The 11,020-nt window shown below is 39.4% G+C and overlaps 1 pseudogene; it reads right to left on the reverse strand.

Annotated features, from left to right (window-relative positions):
• Positions 1–10,324: 10,324 nt before the first annotated feature.
• On the reverse strand, positions 10,325–10,499 carry LOC131481214 (ATP synthase membrane subunit K, mitochondrial-like; annotated as a pseudogene).
• Positions 10,500–11,020: the final 521 nt, after the last annotated feature.

Here is an 11,020-nt window from a genome sequence, read left to right on the forward strand (position 1 = left end):
GAGATGAGGGCATCTTATCCGATAGACAGAATGCCTGCCCCGTAAAATACTTTGATTTGAATAATTTCTAAACACTTAAAATGATAGCCAATACTTAGAAACTTTTTCTGACTCTCAGGATTAATTAAATCAGTGTTAAATATCTTAGTCTCCTTTTTGAAGCACCCATCACTAACTGAGATGTGTTTATGCTGCTGTGCTTTTCCTTAACCTACAGTTAAATTCCAAAAGTTGTGCTGAGGGAGGTGCTGTGGGATTTTATAAAGACACTGCTAGGGGAAATTCCGGGAAACTGCCTGATACTTGGGTATGTAGGTTACCAGTTGCTGTCAACTGTATTCAACACATGGTTTCACTGAGAAGTTTATTTTTTGAATACACAAATGGAACATTTAAAACAAACACTTAGGTCAGTTCTTGAAAGAGGTGTTACTTTCTCTGGAATGATTTTGTTTTTAAATCAGCACTTTAATGATTTGAGTGAAGGGAGTGCTTTATTTACAAGCTAAGGGTGAGATGCGTCATATGTCCCCGTTTTACTTATATTTTCATATGTTATTTAGACCTTTCTACAAGAAGGAATGCCTACTTCTGCATGGTGTGATGGTTTAGAGGCCTTGAAAAAAAAAGGATGCCATCCAGATGACATAGAGAATCCCACAGGTTCCACAGCCATCAAGAAAAATAAAAATGTCACCAATCACAGCAAAAGAACAGCAGAGAAGCTGCAGCCCAAAGACATCACTCAGTTCCATCCACAGCAGCTGGCTCTGCAGCTGCAATCAGGTGAGACCCAGCCCTCTGCCTCCTGCTCTGCCTCAGCCTCCATGGAAGCCCTCAGGCTAGCCAGTCAGAATGGCTGAGAGTTTCAAAAGCACAATTCTTAAGATTTTCAAAAGAACAATGCTAAATATTTGTCTTAGATGAAGTAAGTTCAGCAAGTATTAATTTGACTTCCTATGTTTCACAAGTGTTTATTCTCTTTCTATTCAGTGATATAAAAGCAACATTTTAATGTTTTCTTTCTGTTGTTTTTTAATATTACTGGAGTTCTATTATCTGTGGCAGTGCTGGAACTCAAAGAAAACTTGTGTGCTGTCTCTGAAGCCGATGCCTTTGTGCGCAACCCTCCACCCCTTTTCCCACATCCACGCCCAGTCTGCTGCAGCACACCTGCTGCTCAGTCTGACACATGGATCCTGTCGGGGCTCTCTAGCCCCTCTGTACCCAGCAGAGCAGTGTGCTTCCTTCAGAACATGTGTGGTTCACCTTTAGGACATGTGTCATATTTGTATTGGGTAACTTTCCGAAGTAATTAAGCTGTTTGTTGTAACTTTTCTGGGGTGTGTGTGTGTGTGTGAATAAATTAAACTTCCCAGTGAAGTCTGAGTTAAGATAATATAGAATTGATTTGTGTCCTTAAGAACCTGCTGTGGTTGGCATTTGGATTCTAACCCTTCTGTCATTTTTAACCCTTTCCTTGCATAGGCGCTATTATCAGAACAGGAAGTAGAGAGGCCAGATCAGAAGTCAAGCAGTTTATTCTGTGAATAACTGCTCCTGTGAATGGCTCCTGACTGCTCTCATCTTCACCAACGCTTTCCAAGATGCTTTTTGTGTCTTTCTATTCCCCCACTCCCTTTGCAATCCACTTGACAGAGTGGTTTTCCTTGAGATTTAACAATATTTGCTTTCTTTTCTCCTATCTGCCTACCACGAGTTTCTTCAGACAGAATTTAACAGTGGTACATCTAAACCTCTTATTCTCCTGTTTCTGGAGGGAATGTGCCTGACATCTCTTTCTCTTCTTTTCCATCCTCATCATTTCAATTCATATCCTTGTCACCTCCCTCTTGAATGTTTCCTATTATTTGTTAACTAGCTTTTCTATCTATAATACAATTTAAAGACTATTCCTAAGTTTTCTAAAGTAAAAATAATATTTGGTGACTGACATGCATGTGGTGGCTTCCTGGGACCAACTCCTGAGGTTTGCTAAAACTCCAATCTCCGTCCATCCTAAGTCAGTTAGGAAAGTTAATTTTTGAGACACAAGCTACCTAGTATGGGTTGGGCATGCTGTTTATTTCATCTTTGTACCCGCAAGGCCTCGTGTGTGAAGTATTTGTTGATTGAACTTGAGTGTAGACTCAGTGAATTGTTTCTAGAAATCTCCAATTTTTGTTGGTTTTCAGTGTTTGCCAGGGTAGACAGATTTGCTTGGTTTTCTCTATTTGCTCTTTTTTTTTAAAGATTTATTTATTTTATTACAAAGTCAGATATACAAAGAGGAGGACAGACAGAGAGGAAGATCTTCCATCCAAAGATTCACTCCCCAAGTGAGCCGCAATGGCAGGTGCTGCGCTGATCTGAAGCAGGGAACCTGGAACCTCCTCCAGGTCTCCCATGCAGGTGCAGGGTCCCAAAGCCCTGGGCCATCCTCAACTGCTTTCCCAGGCCACAGGCAGGGAACTGGAAGGGAAGTGGAGCTGCCGAGATTAGAACCGGCGCCCATATGGGATCCCAGGGCATTCAAGGCGAGTACTTTAGCTGTTAGGCCACACTGCCGGGCCCCCATCTTAAGCAGATATGTATAATTGGTAAACGTTACTGGGAAAGCCCAGGAGCTCCTTTCCTCAGCTTGACCTGGAAACACAAAACTGGGAATCAGTTGCTTGCTAAGATTATTGGCTCAGCTTTCATCAGGAAACAGCTGAAATTTGAAATAATTGGGTGGTGAGTAGACAGGGCAGTTTTCTTGAAGCTTTGTGAGAATTTGTAAACTGAGGCTGTTTTTCCACATTATATTTATTAAAAATATATATATATATATATATATATATATATATATATAACAGGGAAGTTTTAAGGAAGAAAATAGCTAAAACAGCAGAGGATGCAGTGATGCAGATCATGAGTGAGAGAAAGAAGAGAGGGCCAAGAAGAGAACATAGGCTGTGTTCTGAAAACCATAAACCAGGGCCCACGCCATTGGTGTAGAGAGCCAAAAATAACCTTGCAATCATTTCCTGAAGAATCAAGAAGGCAGAATAGGGTAAGGACATGTTTAAACAGATGGAGAAATATTAGCCAGAGTGAAGCATAGAAGGCACATTCCAAGAAACAGAAGAGGACAGAACAACAGCAGAGAGGTACCTGGAGACTGACAGACACAGAAAGGCAGTGGATACAATGGTGCAGTGTTGCAGTGACTGATACCCCAGCAGCATTCAGCTAATGGTGATCTGAACTCCACTGGCAGAGGTGAACACAGAGAAAGAACAACCCATCCTGCTGGTCTGTTTGATTTGACCAGGAACAGAGAGAGAGAGTGGCAGACCAGATGGGCGGTGTGGGAACAGGGTAGATGTCATAGCCCAGTCCACCTCCTAAAGCCAAATTGGGCGCCATTTTGTTTATGGAGGCAAGGGCTATGGGGCAGGATTGCACATTCACTGAGCTGGGAGTGAACTCATTTCTGACTCAGTGAACTACAACATGGCATCCTACAAGTTCCACTTAAGAGAGGTCTAGGTAGCCCTCAGACCTGATGGCAAACAGATCAATAACTCTAGCAATGGTACATCAGGTGCCATTTCTTACAATGTGCCAAAGCATTTAAGACTACAGGGGACAACACTGAGCTGCAAATGCACTGAGTTCAGCAAGAACTCACTGGGTTCAGTGCATTGCACTGGTCCCAAGGAAAATAATACCAACTATGACTACATATGGGTCAAAATAGGTCTGTGTGGCGCCCAAACATAATGGCCAACAGGTTCCGGCAAGATCAGTACCAACAAGAACCTAGCTATAGAGGACTCCTAGTGTCTCCCTAAGCCTGGGACCTGTTCCAACCAGAAGTGGGAGAAAGGTTGTACAAACAATGGTGAAGCCTCAGCAGTATCATAGGAGGTGGAGTGTGGTGAACCAAGAGCTGGGGCTACAGAGACCATGGTGGAAATTTAATATAAGAACCCAGACCTGGAATTCGCTGGAGAGAGTGGCACAATTGGCTGCAAACAACGAGCCATGTAAGAACTGCAATAAGTAAAACCGAACTGTAGACCTGTGGGTGACACAGCTTAGAAACCTGCCCCAAGGAGAAGATTCTGCTAAACATAAGTATAATGATCAAGAGCAAATGAAAGGACAAAGGCAAAATGAATATTGCTGAAGACTCCCCTGCAAAGGAGCAAAACCCTATGCCAACCTCAGAGTTCACTGAGGGAGACATCAAGAAAATTGGCATACAGAGTTCAAAACAGTTGTTATAAAACTTCTTATCAACGAGAAGCATGTACAGCAGGCATTCAAGGAATTCAAGGAGCATATCACACTGGAAATGAATCAGATGAAATCTGATATATCAGAAGTGAAGAATAGAGTGGAGCAAATTAAAAGTACAGTGGAGAGTCTCTAAAAGAGAATGAAGAAGGTAGAAGAAAGCAACTCAGAATTAGAAGATATTTCCTGCCACCAAGGGGAAACAAACAGAAAGCTGGAAGCAGAGCTGGATCAGGCTTAAAAAAAAGTATTCAAGAATTGAAAGACACTATTATGACACCTAATATAAGAGTTTGGGGAGTCTCAGAAAGTGCAGAAAGAGAAGCTGGGTTTAAAAATATATTTAATGAAATAGTAAGGGGAAATTTTCCTAATCTACAGGAAGAATTGGGATACAACATCCAGGAGGGACACAGAAATCCCTACAAGGACCAAGGACCAAAAGCAATCTTCATCATAACATGTAATAATCAAGTTCTCTTCAAACATAAGGAAAAGATCCTTAAATGTACACGTGAAGAAATCAATTGACATGTAAAGGAATGCCAATTAAGCTCACAGGAGACCTCTCACAGGAAACTCTACAGGCCAGAGGTTAATGGAGCCACACATTCCAGATTCTAAAACCAAAAAATTGTCAGCCCAGGATAATGTACCTAGGAAAACTTTCCTTTGTCTTTGAAAATGAAATAAAATTCTTCCAAATTAGAGAAAATTTAAAGGAACATGCCTCTTCCAAACCTGCCCTACAAATGATACTTCAAGATGTTCTCTTGACAGAGAAAAGGAATAGCGCCCACCAAAATCAAAGGCAAATGCAAAGAACATCCAAGTAAAATAACAGAGTACTAAATCAATGAACAACCCACCGCTAAAATGACAGAACCAAATTATGACCTATTTGTATTAACCCCGAATGTAAACGGCTTAAACTCATCAAGCAAACGTCATAGATTAGCAGACTGTATTAAAAAACAACACCACTCTATTTGTTGCCTGCAGGAGACATATCTCACCAACAAAGATCAGCAGAAACTATATCTCATGGATTTTGATATTTTTGGTTAGTTTCATCTCTTTAAAATTCTTTCTTCTGATTAAATTCTTGAATGACTCATAGATCATACAGTAGGTTCAAGGAGGTTCTTGATTTTCTATTTCATTTCTTCAGCGACACATTAGTCATTCAGTAGCATGTTATTTATCCATGGTCTTGCTAATTTCTCTTTCTTTCTTCCTGTTGTTTATTTTATTTGTGACCTTTCATTTAAGAGGATGTATAGTAACTGTGTAATGGAGACTATCAAATCTAGCAGCATGTTATTCAACTTCATGGCATTGTAAATTTCTATTTTTCTCCTGTTGTTGATTTTTACTGTGGCTTTTCATTTCAGGGGATATATAGTAACTGTGTAATGGGGACTATCATATTCAGATGTGGGGATACAATGCAGTATGCATATTTACTTCCAGACAAAGATGGACTCCCAATGAAACTGTTTACTATATCATGACAATAGGATGCTGGACTCTGCCATTGTCCATGCCTGCAGTGATGGACATATTACTGTGCATGAAGAACTATACCATAGTAACTATATAGTGATGGAGGAGAGAATTGGGGAGAGGATATGGGAAGTCCCAGGGCCTATGGAACTGTACCATGAAATGATAATAATAAAAAGAAGTAAAATAAAAAAATAACCTTGCATGTTTTAGGGAATTTATCCTGATTCTGGAGTGTAATGTACGCATTAATTTAAGCATCATAGGGATGTACTGAGTAATTGCCTTATTCTAGACATCAGGCTAGTTACTAAGGGTAAGATGCTGAGAAAGATAGGTGATATTTCCTGCCTCACTTGATCTTACACTTGAGTTAGCAGTTGCAGAATATTATGAAAAGTGCTCTGTCACTGTCCTGCAGCGATCGACTGGGTGCATGGAGTCGATAATAACATGCATGGACTACTGACTGGTGGTCAACAGCTGAAGTTTATTAACAGCACCAGATTTTTAAAAGAAGGTTGTCATGTAGGCCCCCAGAGAGAAGGAGCTTGAGCCATTTACATCTCAACAGCAAGGTACAGTTTCCAAAACACAACTTGTTTATACCTAAACCTGTAAACCAGGTTTCCTGTTCATTCACCTTCGTATGAATTGCTCCTGGCACCTTTAGGGGAGATGCAACTTGCTATGTCTCCCACAATAGCAAAGATTCTGAATGTCCTTCTACAGTGCTCCAGTAGGGGAAGTACAAATCATCATAGGGTTCAAGTGTTCATTTATAAAGCAATACGGTTTGAGGGTTAGAAGCAGCTTTCAGGTTTAGTCATTTGCACCTGCAGATTGTATCTGTAATTTAGGCTTTAACCATTTGAAGAGCAGTGCTGATGTGTAGGTTTTTTTTTAATTTATTTATTAATTACATTGTATTATGTGACACGGTTTTATAGGTACTGGGATTCTCCCCACCCCTCCCAAAACCCTCCCATCATGGTGGATTCTCTCACCTTGTTGCATAACCACAGCTCAAGTTCAGTTGAGATTCCTTCATTGCAAGCAAATACCAAACATAGAGTTCAGCATCTTATTGTCCAGTTAATTTCAACGGCTTCTTAGGGAGACCTTCTCTGGTCTGAAGGTAGAGCCAGCAGAGTATCATCCCAATCAATTAAAAGCTCCAACATGCCATCAGCAACAATTAATAATGTTATGGAATTAATTGACATAGTATTGAGTACCCAATATGTTAAAAATAAATGCGAGTTCTTAACCACATTCTGTGACTACTTCATTGACATTTCAATTTTAGTTTATATACAACGGGTTCTATACATCTTAAAATAGCTATAGGTTATTGTTCAGCTGTCTTGTGTCTATTTTCATTATAATATTTAGCCTTTTATAGCATTGAATTCAATCACAAAAAGGACATAGTGTGAGGATCTGGTGGCTTTCAGTTCCTGGGTATTTGGGGCTGAAATCATTAGACTTGCATCTACACTTGGGGTTGGAATTTTTCCTCCAGTATAGCTTCCTGCCTCCTTAAAAAAGCAATCATCCATGTTATTACTTTTTGCTCCATTTCCATGGGCCTGCATCTGTCAATGTGACTCTATCCAGTGTCACCTCATGCAGCTTCTGGCTCAGGAGGTAATCACTATGATAATCTGTGTCCTCTGCTGTGAATTGGCAGCTGACTCACTCTCTTTGACATAGCATAAAGGACCTTCTCATCTATGATTGAGCACAGGACTGGGAGAATCCTCTCACACTGACAAGCAGTAAGAGAGAATCAGTTCAGGGAGAGGCAGCAACACAGAATCATAGACTTTGGGCTCTCCCTCCTATAAACTCTGAGTAAATCAGATAGTGTTAGCATCAACTACTGCTATCTAAAAGGGGAGCTGGCAAACAATCTGTGTCATACCTTTTTCTCCCTTTGTGGGATCCATTCCTCCCACCATTTTCATTTCACTGTGGATGCTCATAAGTCCCCAGGCTGCTTGCAAACTAAAGAGCATCCCTGTGTTCTTGATAAAGTCTAGATCTGGAACTTTTAGACTTTCTTTTATATTATTTCACTTCTATTTTTGTCCCACTCCCACCAAAAAGGAGCAATGAATGAAACTCACAACACATTGACTCAAAAAAAAAAAAAAAGAATTGTATCAAGTACATTGTGAGGAGTCAGACTGGGTATTAGGCAGTTAGGGTGTTCTGGGTCCGCGAATCAATTTTCTCAAATATAAAATTGTATTTTCTCCACTATGTCTAAATTCACTAGAGCACATTTCTCCCAAGAGACAAGTGCATAATGAACATATCAAGAACATGCTTCCTCCAAGAAATAAGAATGAAATTAACATATCAGTTCCCCATCTAAAGTGCCCACCCAATTCCATCTCTGTGTAGTGTCAGACTGGTCTCTTTATCATTAGAATGAGACCGAGGAAGTTAACTGGTAACACCTTTTTGGGCCTTTTGTCCCAAAGCCATGTATCATGGAAACCATGAATTTTTCTTTGTTTTTAGAGAAACTCCTTTGAAGCAAAATTTTAAACGATGCCAACAGCCCCTGTGCACAGGTCTCCTTTCTTGAAGCCCCTTCCGGTTCCAAGGATGGGAGCATATTTTCTCCTTTCTTCTAACAAATCTTGCTTGAAAACTAAACTGTCTTCAAGAAAATGATTTTTTCCTTGGAGACAAGAATTGAGGTTGCTGCTGTATTTTGTGTCAAAAAGTCCTACAATAGTATGAGATTTAGAAAAAAAGAAAAAAGAAACTTCACTTTTAACAAAAGGCAATACAAAGCAAGGTGATTTTTCTTCATGGATATATCAATAGGAATTTATTTATTCTCACAATATGCCCAAGATTAAGTCTTTCCAGCTTTCCTGATCAGCTTTTTCTGTTGGTTCAGAAGTGTGGCAGGTTTAGAGGTTAAGAAAGAGTACCTGTTTTCTGTTCAGTTTGGAGAGCTTCAGGAAACTATAAGGGAAGTCCATGAGCATGTAAAAAGATTGTTGGGAGAATGAGGAATGTAGAGTGTTAGTGGGAAATGAGCACAGGACAGCCCTCACAGGGAAGCATGGTGAAACAAAAATCAAAAAGCAAACCAAGTGTGACCAGAGAGCTACAAAGAAGGAAAGAGAACCTGAAGGCGAAGATCAGAAGAAAGGGGAAAATTAGAACAGATAGAGACCACTAAGGAAAGCTTAGAACAGACAGGAAACAGTCAACTTGGACTCCCATATACCTTACTAGGAAGGACAGAAAAATTAGTTACTCCTCATTAAGGTACTAAAGATTTCTCTGCACACTCCTCCTAAAACTATTCTGCTTCTCAATTGTTAACATATGGTATGTTTGAGTTATAAGCTTGTTTGAACTAACCTAAAGTTCATGAAGTTCAGTAGGAATCACACTTGAATACTATAAGCTGCTAAATATAACAATGAAAATAGACACAGACAGCTGAATGGTACCCTATAACTATTATAAGGCGTATAGCAGCCGGTTGTATGAAAACTACAATTGAAATGTCAGTGAAGTAGTCACAGGATGCGGTTAAGGACTTGCATTTTCTAACATTTTGGTCACTCAACACCATGTCAATTAACTTCATGATGTTGTAAATTGTTGTTGAAGTTGTGTAGTGCCTTTTCATTGGAGGGGATGATATTCTAGCAGCTCTACTTTCAGACCAGGGATAGTCTCCCAATGAAACTGTTAAATTTATCTGGACAATAAGATGCTGGACTCTCTACGTGGCCCATACCACAATGAAGGAATCATCACTGGATACAAACTGTACTACTGTAACAATATGGAGCAAATCAATTCGGGGAGAGGGCTTTTTGGAGGGACTGGGGGAACCCCAGAGCCTATGAAACTATGTCATAAAACAAAATTAAAAATTTTTTAAAAGGAAGAAAATAGAAAATTTGCAGTGCCTGAAGGAATTCTGAGTATGTCTGACAGTATACACTTGCTGACAAAGAGGTAAGAAACAGGCTATTGGACTCACATTGGTAAGACTGTAATACCATAAAGTTTCTTTGAAGGTTACTTTGTCACAACTCTCTAAAAACCTCTTTAAATCCAAATGTCCTTTGATGGGATTCAACTGTAGAAATTATCTTGCATATATTTGGTCCTATAGAAACACCAGGTTTTTATAATATTATTATGGGAATAAAAAACAGAAACAATCAATCTGTGTCAATAGGAGATTGTTAAAATACATGAAGACAAATTTATATAATACTATGTATGCAGTGATTGAAATACGTTCTAGTGGCAAAGTGGAAAATAAAAAATGTTGGACAAAGTAATAGAATTATATATCTACTAAGATACTTCAGAAAGTTCCTAGAAAATTAAATTTAAAATGAGTTTATTTGGGCCAATGCCATGGTACAGATTTTGTTTTTCCAGGTTCATAATTTAATGTACAAATTGAATTACCACAGTTGAGTTGAATTAGCTTCTCCAGGCATGAGGGCAGATGGGGAAACAATTTGTAATCGAGTTATGTTGCTTTCACAGCTGGAATTTTTAGACCTTAAGCTGAAGTACATAACCAGCAAAGCAATGCCTCCATATGCGGCTAGTACACAATTCATTCTGCCTGTGAGCATGTAAGAGTTGAAATATGTTTTGATTTCAGTGAATTGGAATTGGGCATCAGGTTCTGGACCTGACATGATATCAATCTTCTCAGAGCTACCAACTCCTCAACTGACATCCTTCAAGGCCCACCGACAGTGAACTGGCTCCAGCCGGAAGCAATGGTACAGATTGAGCTTTTATCTGTCATGCTCGTGTCAAATGTGGGTACTGGTTCCAGTCCTAGCTTTTCCACTGCCAATCCAGCTCTTTGTTTATGGACTAGAAAAGCAGCAGAGGATGGCCCAAATCCTTGGGTCCCAGCAAAAACATTGGAAACTTAGAAGAAGTTTCTGGCTGTAGATCTTTCCCTTTGTAGAAATCTGTCATTCAAAAAAAAAAAATCTTTTAAACAATGAAGTTATTTTAATACAAAAATCAAAATTCATTGAATCCTTTTTGTGTAATATGCCTTATAGACAAGCTTTTTAAAAGTCCCTAGCATGAATTTCACGGTTTTTTAAAAATAATTTATATATTTTATATTATTATCTTTATGCTACAGTTCCACATGTACAGGGATTCCTCCCTCCACCCTTCCATAGTTTCTGCCAGTTCC

The sequence above is a fragment of the Ochotona princeps genome, chromosome 10 (genome assembly GCF_030435755.1).
Source record: "Ochotona princeps isolate mOchPri1 chromosome 10, mOchPri1.hap1, whole genome shotgun sequence".
Lineage (NCBI taxonomy): Eukaryota > Metazoa > Chordata > Mammalia > Lagomorpha > Ochotonidae > Ochotona > Ochotona princeps.